Source organism: Sciurus vulgaris, assembly GCF_902686455.1.
Source record: "Sciurus vulgaris genome assembly, chromosome: 3".
NCBI classification, from domain to species: Eukaryota; Metazoa; Chordata; class Mammalia; order Rodentia; family Sciuridae; genus Sciurus; species Sciurus vulgaris.
In genome coordinates this window covers 158,785,570-158,799,844 of record NC_136463.1, presented here as the reverse complement: position 1 = coordinate 158,799,844, position 14,275 = coordinate 158,785,570, and the positions used below count along the sequence as shown (strand labels likewise).

The 14,275-nt window shown below is 41.4% G+C and overlaps 1 protein-coding gene across 5 annotated transcripts in view; it reads left to right on the top strand.

Moving 5' to 3' along the window:
- Positions 1 to 3,748: 3,748 nt before the first annotated feature.
- Positions 3,749 to 14,275, top strand: part of CMKLR2 (chemerin chemokine-like receptor 2) — a 39,177-nt gene continuing 28,650 nt past the window's right edge. For 3 of the 5 annotated variants that reach the window (XM_079130692.1, XM_079130688.1, XM_079130691.1), the window contains exon 1: positions 6,927 to 7,285. The gene's annotated coding sequence lies outside the window, so the exon portion shown is untranslated. Of the gene's footprint in view, positions 3,787 to 6,926; positions 7,286 to 14,275 lie in introns of those variants that run through there. The other 2 variants (XM_079130689.1, XM_079130690.1) reach the window with 2 other exon arrangements.

Here is a 14,275-nt window from a genome sequence, read left to right as displayed (position 1 = left end):
GGGGAGTTGTTTAACATGCACAGGGTATCAGATTGGCAAAGTGAAAAAGTTATAATAAAGATCTGTTTCAAGATAATGTGAATGCTGAATTACTGAAGGGAACTTTTAAAAATAGTTAAGTTGGCAAATTTTATGTGTCTGTTTTTACTACAAGGTTTTTAAAAGTAAACTTAAAAAAACATCAGTTCAGAGAGTTCCAACACATAGAATAAATCCAGCAGACCTGGACATATGTTGCTGAATTCATGAAGTGGGTCAGAATATACCATTACAAAACATGAAACTTTGGCATAAGGATTGTTTTGAGTTAAAGGCAATCAAGAAATAGCAAGGGCTGGGGATGTAGCTCAGTGATAGGGCCCTTGCCTAACATGTGAAGTCTTGAGTTCAATAACTAGTACCACACACAAAAAAAGTTACTTTATTTTCCTGAACATCAAATATATATAACGGGGCTGGGGTTGTGGCTCAGTGGTAGAGCACTTGCCAGCATGTGCAAGGCACTGGGTTCAATTCTCAGCACCACATATAAATAAATGAATAAAACAAAGGTCTGTGGGCTGGGGATATAGCTTAGTTGGCAGAGTGCTTGCCTTGCAAGCGCAAGGCTCTAGGTTTAATCTCCAGCACTGCAAAACCAAAAAATAAATAAGGGTCTATCAACATCTAAAAAAACTTAATATATATATATATATATATATATATATATATATAAAATGATTCCAGCAAATAAGATTAAAAGTAAATAAGTAATATATATTTACAGCACAGAAAAAGTCAAAGTACAGTATGGCACATGCCTGTAATCCCAGCTACTCAGGATGCTGAAGCAGGAGGATTGCAAGTTTGAGGTCAGGCTTGGGGTGAGGGGTAAACAGCTCTTTATTTTGACTGCTTTGTTACACAATGATATAATAATATTCTATGCAAATAACTGCTTGGCAATTAATAACCGAATTTTTTAAAAATGATATGTCTACAAAAGGTACATTTTAGCAAGTACTAATTACATCATTACTATGTTTTTACTCCCTGATTCAATCTTCAGTCTTGAAACAGATCATTAACAAAAATGATTTTAAATCTTAAAAATGCCATCCAAATTCAGTTAAAAGAATTTAAAAATCCATCTATGGACTAAAATTTATATTTGTGAAATAAAAAACAGTACAACTTGCAGGTCTCCCTTGTTTTACTGTTTTAAATTTTAAAAACAACAAAAACCTAAGTAGTAACATGGAATAAAGAGGAAATTGTTTCTTCGTCTCTTTTGGAGAGGGTACTACGGATTTAGGTAGCAGGGGTACTTCACCACTGTCCTACAGTCCTTTTTGTTTTTTATTTTGAGAGTGGGTCTCACTAAATTGCTGAGGCAGGTCTGGAGCTTAAGATCCCCTGCCTCTGCCTCCTGAGTCACCAGGATTATTGGTGTGCACCACCAACCCTGACTGTTTCTCCATCCTTACGGTGATTGTGCAGTTTTTTGTTTAAATGCAGGCATGTATAGCATCACAGTGGGAAGACAATCTGGAACACGTACCACCTTGAACTTGAAGGAAACCTAAGTGCATCAACACAAGGCACAGGGGCAACTCTGTGACTGAGAGTATTGTCAATTATCTTCAAAGTAAAAGGCACACTGTCTACCAAAAAATAAGTAGCAAAAATCAAAATTAAAAAATTAGCTTTTCATAAAATGTCTATTAAAAATAAATTACATATAAAATTAAAACTCCCAGTAATCAAAGCACTTGTTCAGAACTTAAACTAACAAAATCTTTGAGGGAAGGAGTTTTTCATCACATCGTGTTCAGAAATGTTGGCACATGGTGATGATCAAAAGCAGAAGGACTTCGGCCGTTTTTATTATTTTATTGCTTTTAAATCCCCTACAAGCTGGGTGTGGTGGCACATGCCTTTAATCTCAGCCACTAGGGAGACAGGCAGTTTACAAATTCAAGGCCAGTCTAGGCAATTTAGTGAGACCCTGTCTTAAAATGAAAGAGAAATAAAGGACTGGGGATGTGGCTATGTGGCCCCGATTCAATTGAAAGAAAGAACGAAAGAAGGGAAAGGGAAAAGAAAGGGAAAGGAAATGGAAAGGGAAAGGAAAGGAAAGGAAGTAAAAGAAAGGAATAAAGGAGGGAAGGAGGGAGGAAAGGAAAGGGAGGGAGGAAGGGAGGGAGGGAGGGAGGAAGGAAGGAAGGAAGGGAGGGAGGAAGGAGGGTCGAAGAAAGGGAGGGAGGGAGGAAGGAAGGAAGGAAGGAAGGAAGGAAGGAAGATTTAAAAACAAATTCCCTCCAGCAAGTGGACATCCTATTATCTCCACCTGGGGACTGCTTTCTATTACACTTCCCTTGGCATACTACTGTTACATAGTTCAACTACTTAAAGTTGGTTTTGTTAGTTTTGTAATATTTTATAATACATTCAGGCGTTTGTTAGGGAAACATTAAGGAATCATTTTCTTAAATGAACAAATCTAAAACCTTAAATTCCTTATTAATAAAAATGAACACCTAATGACTTATTTGTGTACTTGACTTTTTTTTAGTTGCTGCTGGACGCAATACCTTTATTTTATTTATTTTATTTTATTTTTTTATTGTAAACAAATGGGATACATGTTGTTTCTGTTTGTTCATGGAGTAAAGGCATACCATTTGTGTAATCATAAATTTACATAGGGTAATGTTGTTTGATTCATTCTGTTATTTTATTTTATTTATTTATATGTGGTGCTGAGGATCGAACCCAGCATGTCACATGTGCCAGGCAAGCACTCTACCACTAAGCCACAGCCACAGCCCTTAACTTTCTTTAACGGAACGAATTCACTGGAAAAGCATTAGAAAGGGACACAAGTGTGGAAAATGTAAACTGTTAGAGGATCCAGATGACTGCCCATGAGTGAGAAAGGCATTGTGCTGGGAAGCAATGCCCTGCCCTAAGTGGGCAGGTGGTACTGGGAAAGGCCACTACTCTACCACTTCCAACCATATCCTTGCCAAGACACATGCCCAGTGTACCCAGACCTGCTAAATTTGTTGAGGGGCTGATAATCTACGTGGCAATTTAAGATCTGATGTGGGGAATGGAGTGGTAGCTCAGTTGTAGAGCACTTGCCCAGCAGATGGGAGGCCCTGGGTTCAATTTCTGCAACATAGGAAAAAAAAAAAAAAATTCTTGATTTTTAAACATTGGAAGTTAGTTCAAATTCTAGAAAACACTGCAGAATAAACAAAATACATCTACAGCTGCAGTGCATCCCCAGGCTACCAATTTTCTAATAAAAAATGCAAAACTAGCAGCTGAACCAGTTTAAAGAGGTTGAGAAAAATGAGCTTTCTTCCTGGATCCTTTTCCTTTCCTAAGATGTGAGATCTTGGAAAAATCCAGATACATTTACATCATATACAAAATTATGTGCAGTTTAACAAGAAAAGTAGCATAATTAGAGTAGGTAGCTGGGAATGGCCTGAACTCCCAGAGCATTCAGTCCTTACTCTTGAATCAGGGCCAAGGATGGTGTCACCAAGATGCCTGTTGACTAACTGATGTGCAACAGATTTATTTAACCACTGGCAAACCACATTTCCCTTTCCAGGGCAATAAGTTAAAAGATTATTTACCTCCCTTGGTTACAAAGGGAGGAAATACCTCTTCCTCCACTCAGGGCAGCTGCGACCAGTTCTCCCAGAAAAATCATTAAACTTCAAGGATTCGGAGCCCTGAGGACTTCAGCTGCACGCTACCCCCGAAGCAGGCACAGGCACGTTTGGAGAGGTGAGTGTTTGTTTGCCCCCCAAAGCTTCACCCACCCACTCCACCACCCCTGTGCATGTGAGTCAGTAGACTGTAGGTAAGAAAGCCAAACTAAATCCTTTTATCTGAATCTCATTTGAATTGGCATTTGGCATATTAAAAGTGAAGGTTTATTCAAATTAGAGAGAAAAATAGAAGTTGTTCCCCACATTTCCGCAGGGAATCAGAGCTTCGTGTATCTTAGTGAAAAAGATGTAGAGGCTGTCTTCTAACAGACAACCCCCCCACCCCCCCACCCCCGCCCCAGTATCCTCAAGGCTCAGTTGCTGCAGGGGGTAATACAGAATTAAAAGCAGGAATTCGGATAAGGCTTTGTCCTCCACAGCCTTTAAGAATTTTCTGCTTTAAGTGAAACGCCCCTTTATGGCAGGGTTGCCATGGCTTCTCGCTGTGAACCCCCAGGGCCACTGAGTCTGCAACTGTGAATCCATTTCCATCCCTGGGAAAAGCTTTACAAGGTTCCAGCCTCACTGTGCAACCAAATAAAGGCCCCCAAAGCTAATCTCTAGCCCTGCCCACCTTGAAGAATCAGGCCCAAGAAGGGCTCTTACACAATAAGATAGTTATCTCCCCTATGACAAGAGGGAAGAATTTGAAAGTGACTTTCCACTCTTCACAAATCAACTTCTTTGTGAGAAAATGTCCCTTTGTCTATCTCTTTTCCAGTGCTTATGTTCTGGACTGATTTTTTTTTTTTTTTCCAAACAACAATAGCAAGATTAGACATAACCATTAACAAAAACTAACATGACCAACTGTATTCTCCTAAATGACTATTTCTGAAATTCCTATCAGAGTGTTTGGGGCAAGTATGCTATTTTAACATCAAATGTGAGAAAGAACAATGATCTCCTTTGTCATATTAAAAGCCAAGTTGCAGACCCTATTTTTTTCTGGTGAGGTTGAGATGGCAGGGAGGAGATAACCCATTTAAAAATAGCCCATCTTGTTCTAACTTTTAAAGTTTCATAGGTTAATACAAATCTTTCAATCTGCAGTACAAATTTTACAATGTATTATCGTCTAAAGAACAATTCTCTAACAGTGAGATTTCAAGCATCAGTGGAGAAAAGCTATCTTTATGGAATGGGAAATCCTGTTCCCCGAAATATTATGAGAGAATTCCCCTGAGCTCAGTTGGTCCTACGGACCTGTACATGCACACATGCTTTCAAAAACCTCCTTGCAATACTAACCATAAAAGGCTTCAGAGAACTCACATGATTTAGAAAGAGGGGAAGCTGCCCTGAAATCCTTTTATCCTTTAGAAGTTATTGCTACTCCTTCCTTCTATTCGCTCAATTTTGTAAACATCTCTTTCAGCAAGGAGATGGATAACTCAATGGGTAAGCCTCTTAAGAGAACAGTTTCTGGAGTCAGAGTACCCAACATCAAACCCCAACTCCACCACTTACAGTAGAGGCACTCTTAATAGTTCCAATTAACTGAGTTACCAGCTTAACCAATGTTCCAAATAACCTGGCTCATGACTATTGCACCCTTAATGTTCAGGAGTGGCAGGCAGCTTATCTGTAGTACACCTGAGGTTTCAGTTGCTTTTGCCCAACTGCTCAATAGCAAGTTATGCCTAATGACTGTTAAGGTGAGCTCTTCAATCATACAGCATTCTGGAGTGCACATTAGCAGAGATTTTTATTTGCTGTTCCTTTTATTTATCCTTTCATGGGCTAACTTCTCCTCCGCCCCGCACCCACCGACCACCCCTCAGTACCAGGGATTGAACCCAGGGGTGCTCTATTACTGAACTACATCCTCAGCCCTTTTTATTTTGAGACAGGGGCTTCTAAGTTTCCCTTATGATCTTCCTGCCTCAGTCTCCCCAAGTCTCTGGGTTTTTTGTTGTTGTTTTTGCATTGGGGATTGAACCTAGAGGTGCTGTACCACTGAGCTATATCCCAGTCCTTTTTATATTTTATTTTGAAACAAGGTTTCCTGTTAAAATTGCTTAAGTTAGCCTCGAGCTTGTGATCCTCCTACCTCAGCCTCCCAAGCTGTTGGGATTACAGGTATGTGCACCACAGTGCCTAATTTGTGGGCTAATTTCAAAACTTAAAAAAGCACATTTCAACTCTGTTGTTTCAGATGGTAGCTAACACATAAAAATAAGAATGTATACACATTCCTGGGTTTCACTATATACTATGCTTCACAATCGGTCATTTCTCTTTTGCTTTCTCTATTGTTATTCAGTGCTTTCTGCACTATCACAAAAAAAAAAAAAAATACCCTCAAACCATGCTGAATAACCAAATATCCTGAAATCCTCCTCAAAATTGCCTTTTGTGGATGAAACTGTGCTTTTGTGTGATTACAGAACATAGCATAGAACTATTAATAAATATTAATAATGCTGATGCAAGGCAGTGGAAACAAGCAGACAGTACTAACTACCCGCTTCACTGACCACATCCATCCTCAGAGAGACTATTAATAGTGTTTATCTCTGTTGAATCAAGGAACTTCTCAGGGCCAAGAGTGGGAGCACATACATCCTTCAAGACAGGGGATGCTTCAGTTTAAAAAAGTACATTCACCCCCTACCTCCCAACCCCCACCATGAGAATTACTGCTCTAGATTTTTCAGGCAAAAACAATCATGTGCTTCTCTGGCAGCTGACCTTTTATGGCCTAACAATGTTCTGTTTCAAATATCACATCGTGAAGCTGATATTAGACCTTATAAAATCAAGATAGTTCTGCAAGCTGGCTAAGTACCCAGACTTCTCATTCCTCAACTTTCTGAATTCTGAGTTCTGCCTCAGGTACAGCTGGACGTGCCAACATTTACCAGGGACCCAGACCGTGGGTGACGAGGGATAAAAATCAAATCTCTAATTTCCTCAGCTAGCAAAGTTCTCTCTCAATGTAAAGAAATCAAAAATTAAAACGTCCAATTAACTAAGATGTGATTTCATTTCTTCACTATGGAAACATGCTAAAACCCAGTGCACTGAAGAACTCCCCTTTGACATTTTAAGGCTTCTTTTCATTCCATTGCTGCTAATATAACTTGACTTTTCATAAGCAAAAGCCTACCCAGACAAAGGAGGGAAGGGGGAGGGGGGAGGCTTCAAATCCCTGCTTTTCCAGCCTGCGGCAGGGCAGCTAATAGCGATGATTTCCAATCATGAAACAAACCTGTTACACAAACATGCTAAGCAAAATAACTAATTTGTACAGTATGTCCACTGCTTACTTTTTTCCTGGAATACATGATGAATTTTTTATGAAGGGCGGTGGAGGAAGGGAAGAACCACATTCAAAACCCAACATCATTCTTTTCTACAGTGTCATTTGAAAAGCCAGATAAAAGCGGCATGAGGAGGCTGGAAAAAGAGTGTACGACTTAGCGGTTCAGAAAACCACCCTCCATTTCATTCTGGAGCCCGGAGGTTACACCCAGGCATCACAAAAGCTTCTTTCCTCACAACATTAACTGGTAAGTGCTTTCCCTGTTTGTTTTCCCAAACTGACACAAATGTAGCTGACCTGATGAGGATTCCTGCAGATGATTTATTTACAAAACAGCATTCTGACTCACTACCAAATGACAAAAAAGGAAAGGATTCCTGATAGTTTACAAAATGCTCTGTCTGCAAATTTGAGTTTTCGATCTTGCCAAAAGTGTTTAGGACCGATCATACAGGATTGATTACAGCGCTGGTGAATCCTAAAACAGTAAAAGAAAAAGAGAGAGAGAGAGAGAATAGTGCTGGGGTGGAGGTGGCAGTACAAAGAATGTTCAGTAATTTTCTCAGCTCTTACTGAGATAATAGCAACTCACAACTTATAAACTTGGGTTTTAAGTAGTTGTTATAATCCATAGTCAAACATCAGTTGTGGAAAGCTCACTGTAGAACAACTAGGAGAAATGGAACTCAGAGATGAAAACTGATATTACTTTTTTTAGGTTACATGGTAGAAAAAGTTTCTACACTGACTTTCTGCGCTTTCCACACCCACCCGCCGCCTACCCCTTTTGAAAGATTAACAGCTTCTGGTTGATTTACTCTACCATTTCTTTGTTCGTGCTGCAATTTTGACATTTCATTATCAATTACCCTTTAGAATTGATACCTGGGTTTTACTCACCACTCTTTTGTCTTGCAACTCTTTGGGGAACCTTTTGTCCCTGTCTCCTCCTACCCTATGTACCTGTCTTCTCATCTTGAACTCTGGGGGGTATTGTGTGCCCCATTCCTCTTGTGTTAAAACACTCTGTGCACCGTGTGATGGAGTGTCACACCGCAGGAAGGCTCTATTCCACACAACTGGGACCTGTGCCTGGTCCCATACACAGCACTCTAGGCAACTGGGACAGTGCCATGTACCATATGGAGCAGGCCACTCTGCAGCTGAGGGAGGGCTCAGCTCTTCCAGCTCCCCAGTTGAAGGCTGAAAAAGCAGGACAACACCTGATAAACACCACAAGCACCAAGAGCACCACGCCAGGGGTGCCCTCTCAGGCAGTGGCCACTATCAGTGGAGGGTTACTAAGGCTAGCGCCCCTGGAGGTCCATCGTCTCTGTCAGGCTCCAACTACAGTGCTCAGGGTTGTTCTGAACATGTCACCTGAACTCGATTTGACCAGGTACAGTAGGACACATACTTGAAAATAAACTGCAAGAAAGAAGGTGTTTCATTATACTCAGGGTCTCCAAGACACAGGAGGCACCGCGACCCACGGGGAAGCGCTGCCGTGAGCCGGCAGAGGAGGAAATGGTGGGCGGGAGACTTTACTGAGGTTTTCTAGGGAATGAATGGGCGAAGCAAAGTAAGAAGCAGTACAAATTTAGGAGTGTGTTCCGTCCCTATTTTTTTTTTTTTTTTCAGATTTTTAAGGATTGTAATAAATAACCCTTAGGGCTGGGGTTGTGGTTCAGTGATAGAACAGTTAACCTAGCATGTGATAGGTCCTGGGTTCAATCCCCAGTATCACCAAACACAAACAAAACAAAAAAAGAAAAGGGAAAAAAAAATATTAACTTTTTTTTTTCCCTCAGTATCTAGGGTCATTTTACCACTGAGCCATATACCTAGCCCTTTGTTTTTTTTTTTTTGTTTGTTTTGTTTTTTATTTTGAGAGCGTCTCACTAAGTGCTCAGGCTAGCCTTGAACATGTGATCTTCTGGTCTCAGCCTCCTGAGTCCTGGAATTGCAGGTGTGTGCCACATTAACCATTTTTAAGGGTACAGTTCAGTAGTCGTTATAAGCATCTTCACATTGCTGTGCAGTCAGTCCCCAGAACTTTTCTACCTTGCAAATCTGAACCTATATAACTAGTCAACAACCCAGATTCTCCTGCCCCCTCCTTCCTGTGTCTGTCATTCTGACTACTTTCCATCCTTCAGGAGTAGGATTGGAAGGTATCTATCCTGATCTCGCTGGCTCTTTGTGTTGAGGGCCCTCCAAGTTGTTTTCCACAGTGGCTGCCTGGTTTTACATTCCCTCCTGGAGTCCTCCTGGGTAGCAACTTCTCCATATTCTCACCTACTTCTTGCTCTTGTTTTCTTATACAGTTGGGATGTTATGGTTGTGCTGGGGGTCAGTACCCATGAATTTCGATTTGTTCACAATTCTTAACATACTACACTGAATATTAAACAGTCATGTAGTTGTAATTCTTTTCTAAATAGTTCCTGTTATTTTCTAGCCTACAAGTTGGCGGTAAATTTTCCTTAAAATTAGGATGTTGGTTATCAATATCTTCACGTTGATCAGCTGTTAATTCACAATTTAATATCACACATGTTCAAATTTTCAGTTGTTCACAGCGTGTTAATGTGTATTAGGAAAACAGGATTCCCATGACGGAAGATGTAACAAAGCACACACGACCATGACAGGAGAGCCAAGAGCAAGCAGAGGTTTTCTTTAGAAAACAGTTCTACTAAAAACAACATAGGGATGCAAGTAATTTAGAATGTTCACGACACATTAATTGCAGGTTTGTGGCTCTGAACTGCCATTTTGTATGCTTGTGTTTTATAAATATCAATTTATTCAAATTCGGTTTTGAGGTTACCTGACCAATACTGTTTTTCCCTTTTTTTCCTTCTTTCTTCCAGTCTTGTTTTAGGCTTTTACTCACTTGAGTCTGTGGTTCTTAGGAAGGAGTGGAGAGCAGCAGTCGACCTGGTGTCCCTAGGCAATGGCTTCTTTCCCCACCCTTTTGTTTCAAGTAAAATTTTTAGAATGCTGTAGGCAGCTAAAATATATTTTCCCTCTCTCACTGGATGATTTCCTGTCATGCTCATAGAAATACCAAATAGCCCTGTTGTGAGCAGCAACCTCCATTTTCAGTTGCCACTGGCCCCATTTGTAGTCAGCTGCCGCCCTCTCTAGAGTGTGCTCTTTGAGTTTAGGGGGACAAAGAATTATAGAAGCAAAGCAAGGCCCCAAATGGAGCCTTATCTCCCCTTTACTGGTGCCGCTAGTTTGCTGTTTTGAGACCATTCTTATCTAGGTTAGAACACATCCTCCTGCTATGACTTCCTGCTTGGTGGTTCCCTTGATATGGGAATTAATTTCCTGCACATTTTTAGCCCTTAGCCTCACTTTGGGTAGAGGTAATAACCTTGCAATCTGATCCAGGCTCTAGGGTCCTCCTTCTGGGGAAAGGTGGAAGAGGACACTCTGTTTTCAAAGTACTGTCTTGTCAATGATGCCTGTGATTCTCCTTGTTAGACCAGAAGTGTGGGTCACTTTGCTCTCTTTGGGAGGACTCAGCACTGAAACTGGCAGCAGTGACACTTTAGGTGGACACAGCAGGCAAACAGGGCAGAGGTGCAGGGCAGGTGCATGAGCGACAGAACTTCAACGCTCAGAGCTGCTTCCTAGCACAGTTGGGACCTCCTGGGAGAGCCACACAGGAAGTCAGGGCATTTTGTCCCTCATGGCCATAACCACACACCCTGCTGGCTGCGCCATTTTATCTCCCTCTGATTTGGTTCTGAGAGCAAGAGAACAAGACTTAGCTCTGCCCCCTCCAGGGATCCAGGAAGGTGGTCGGTCTCGGGTGTTACAGTGTGACTCACAGGATACTTCTTTAGCTTGACCTAATACCTGAGTGTCCAACCTGTGACCAGGTGTCCTTCACAGAGAAAGCTTCTTTGTAAAGATGTTCCTCAAATTATGATGGGGTTACATCCAGATAAACCCATTGTAAGCTGAAAATATCTCATGTTGAAAACAGATTGAATTACACCTCGCCTGCAGAGCACGGTAGCCTAGCAACGCAGCGCACTGCAGAGTATTGATTGTTTCCCCTCGTGATCGCAGGGCTGATTGAGAAGCCTGGCTCGTTGCCCTGCCAAGCATCTCAAGAGTGCGAACTGCTGCATATTGCTCATCCAGGAAAAGATCAAAATTAAAAAGACGAAGTAAGGTTTATATTAAATGCATATCACCCTCCATTTTAAAGTCAAAATTCTGAAGCAGACACATAAGTTTGGGTCCACCTTTACTGGCAGACATCTTTGTGGCTCTTGTCTGTCTTTTATCTAGTTTATTCCTATAAAGACAGCCCCTCTCTAAGAAAGCCCCAAGCCAGAGGACCGTGTGTCAGGGGGGCTGGTCAGATGAGACACAAAGGAGGCAGCACAATAACACACAAGAAATAATAAAAGCATTGTATAAATTATAGATCCCAGGGAGGAGAGGGGAGCCAGGGGAGCAAGCCTCGCAGAGCCAACAAGAAGAGGCTTCCTAGAACACACATGCTCAACCAGTGGGTGGGGAGCAAGAAAGACAGCATGAGAGACCCAAAGATTGTTGGGGCCCAGGATTCAGTCAAGCAGGTTTCCAATAGTTTCTTCCTGGTGGTGTTTTGTTTTTTGTTTTTGATACTAAAGATTGAACCCAGGGGTGCTTTGCCACTAAGCCACATCCCAGTCCTTTTTATTCTTTGAGACAGGGTCTCAATAAGTTGCTGAGGCTGGTCTCAAACTTGTGATCCTCCTGCCTTTATCTCCCTAGTCACAGGATTATAGGCATGGCCATGTGGCTCCCATGGGGAGTTCTTTCTAATCGGTGGGTTTAGAGCAAGCAGGCATGAGCTCTGTGGAGGCACACTGTGACTCACAGGTGTTCACTGTGGCATATCTGCACTGCCCATATGGGGTCCTGGGGTTTAGTGTGGTGAATTAAAAAGGTTGTAATTACATGCCCCATAGGGAGGTGGTGTCCAGGAGATGGCTGAATCAGGCACATGTGTAAATTGACCCCTTTGAGGAACTGAGAGGAGGTTGAAAAGACAGTCACAGCCTCCAGAATTCAATGTCACACTATTTTCTGATTTTAAACAAACAACAAAAACTACAACCAAGAAATGATTTCATCTTCAAAAGAAAAGTATTTATAATTAAAAACTAGGATGAGGTGGGAATTCTTCAGTCTTAGAAAGACTACTTGGGCTGGGGATATGGCTCAGTTGGTAGATTGCCTGCCTCGCAAGCACAAGGTCCTGGGTTCAATCCCTAGCATCGCAAAAAAAAAAAAAAAAAAAAAAAATTAGTAAGACCCTGTCTCAAAAATAATAATAATAATAATAATAATAATAATAATAAAGGGCTGAGGATGTGGCTCAGTACATCCCTGGGTTCACTTGTAGCACAAAACAAACAAACAAAACAGTTTCCAAAGCTACTTGTTTGTATTTACAAATATTCCTCCAGACTGTACCAGAAGGAAAACGGGGACCATGGATAAAGATCATGAGTATGTAGTTTTAATCAGACTTAGCTTCCATTGCTTCGTCAGAAACCAGACTCCCCTTGTTTTCAGTTTCTCCATCTTCTGCAGGTAAATTTCCAGTTCCTTGGTTTGTCATTTCAGCCTTTTTGCCTTTGCCACCCTTTCCCCCTCTGCTTGCACTTTGTTTGAAGATTTATCTTTTTCTGCTATTTTTGGCTTCATTTTTACTTCTGTAGCTGACACCTTCGCTGATCTCTTAGGTTCTTCTTCGCTTCCCCTTCAGCTAGATTGTCCTCTTGAGCACTGGTAGCGGGAGGGCTACTGTGTGTCTGCAGACCCCATTTTATATAAGGGACCTGCACATCCAGAGATTTTGATATCCAAGCAGTCCTAGAATCCATCTCCCACAGATACAGAAATAACCACCTTCCTAGAAAACTCATCTCAGTTTTGATACATTTATTGGGCAATCACAGTGACCAATGTACCATCCTACATACACTAATGAATCCCAAGTTAAAACTGTAAGGGCTATTCCATTTGTCTCACTGTCAACTAAAAAAATTTTCAGGTTACAACAAAAAACATACTTAGATAGGATTTTACATTTTTCACTGCCTCCCTGTCTCTCTCTCCCTCTTTTTTTTTTTTTTTTTTTTTTTTGGGTGTACGTGTTGGGGGGGGGGAGTACTGGGATTGAACCCAGCCCCTCATACATGTTAGGCAGGTGCTTTATAACTGAGCTACATCCCCATGCCCTTTTAAATTTTTATTTTGAAACAGGGTTCAAGTTGCTAATGCTGTCCTTGAACTTGGGATTCTCTTGCCTCAGCCTCTCAACTTATCACCATTGCCAGCCCATAATATAGTTTTGATGACAGGGAAAGCACATGCTGCTTCATCCACTCAGCATTGATTGGGCACCTATCAACCTCTGACACGCCACTTCAGCTTGAGGTACAAGATGAGTAAAATGTAGTCCTTGCCTATGAGCCTCTCACTAATGCAGATAGCACTTTAACAGGAGATTACTACAGAGACCATGTGGAGGGGTGAAGAAGGCAGGCTCTGCAGTCACACAGACCCTGGGCTTTACCACTTTTCCAATTGTCCAACCTCTTAGCCTCTTGGAAGTAACAATAGTACCTCACAGAATTGTGAGAATTAACTGTGAAAACCCATGTGAAGTTGCTTAGCATTGCACTGTATTTAATAAGTACTCAAGAAATGTTAGGTATTACCTAATGTGTTAAATGCAACTTAAGTAATTAGGCATGGTTTTTACTTCCTTTTTTGGGTGGTGGGGGTTGTTGGGGATTGAACTCAAGGGCACTCCACCACTGAGTCACATCCCCAGCCCTGTTTTGTATTTTATTTAGAGACAGGCTCTCACCCAATTGCTTAGTGTCTTGCTTGTGATCCTCCTGCCTCAGCCTCCCAAATCGCTTAGATTACAGGTGTGTGCTATCTCTCCTGGAGTACTTGCTTCCTTTTGAATGTAGTTACGTAAACTGGTTTTAATTATAAGCAACTCATGACTAGACAACTATAATAGTTTATAGTGAACTTATTTGCTTTATGCTAGGGGCACGAGGTATTGAACCCAGAGTGCTTAACCACTGAGCAACGCCCCCAACCCTTTTTATATTATATGTGACACGGGATCTTGCTCAGTTGCTTAGAGCCTCACTAAATTGCCGAGACTGGCTTTGAATTTGCAATCCTCCTGCCTCAG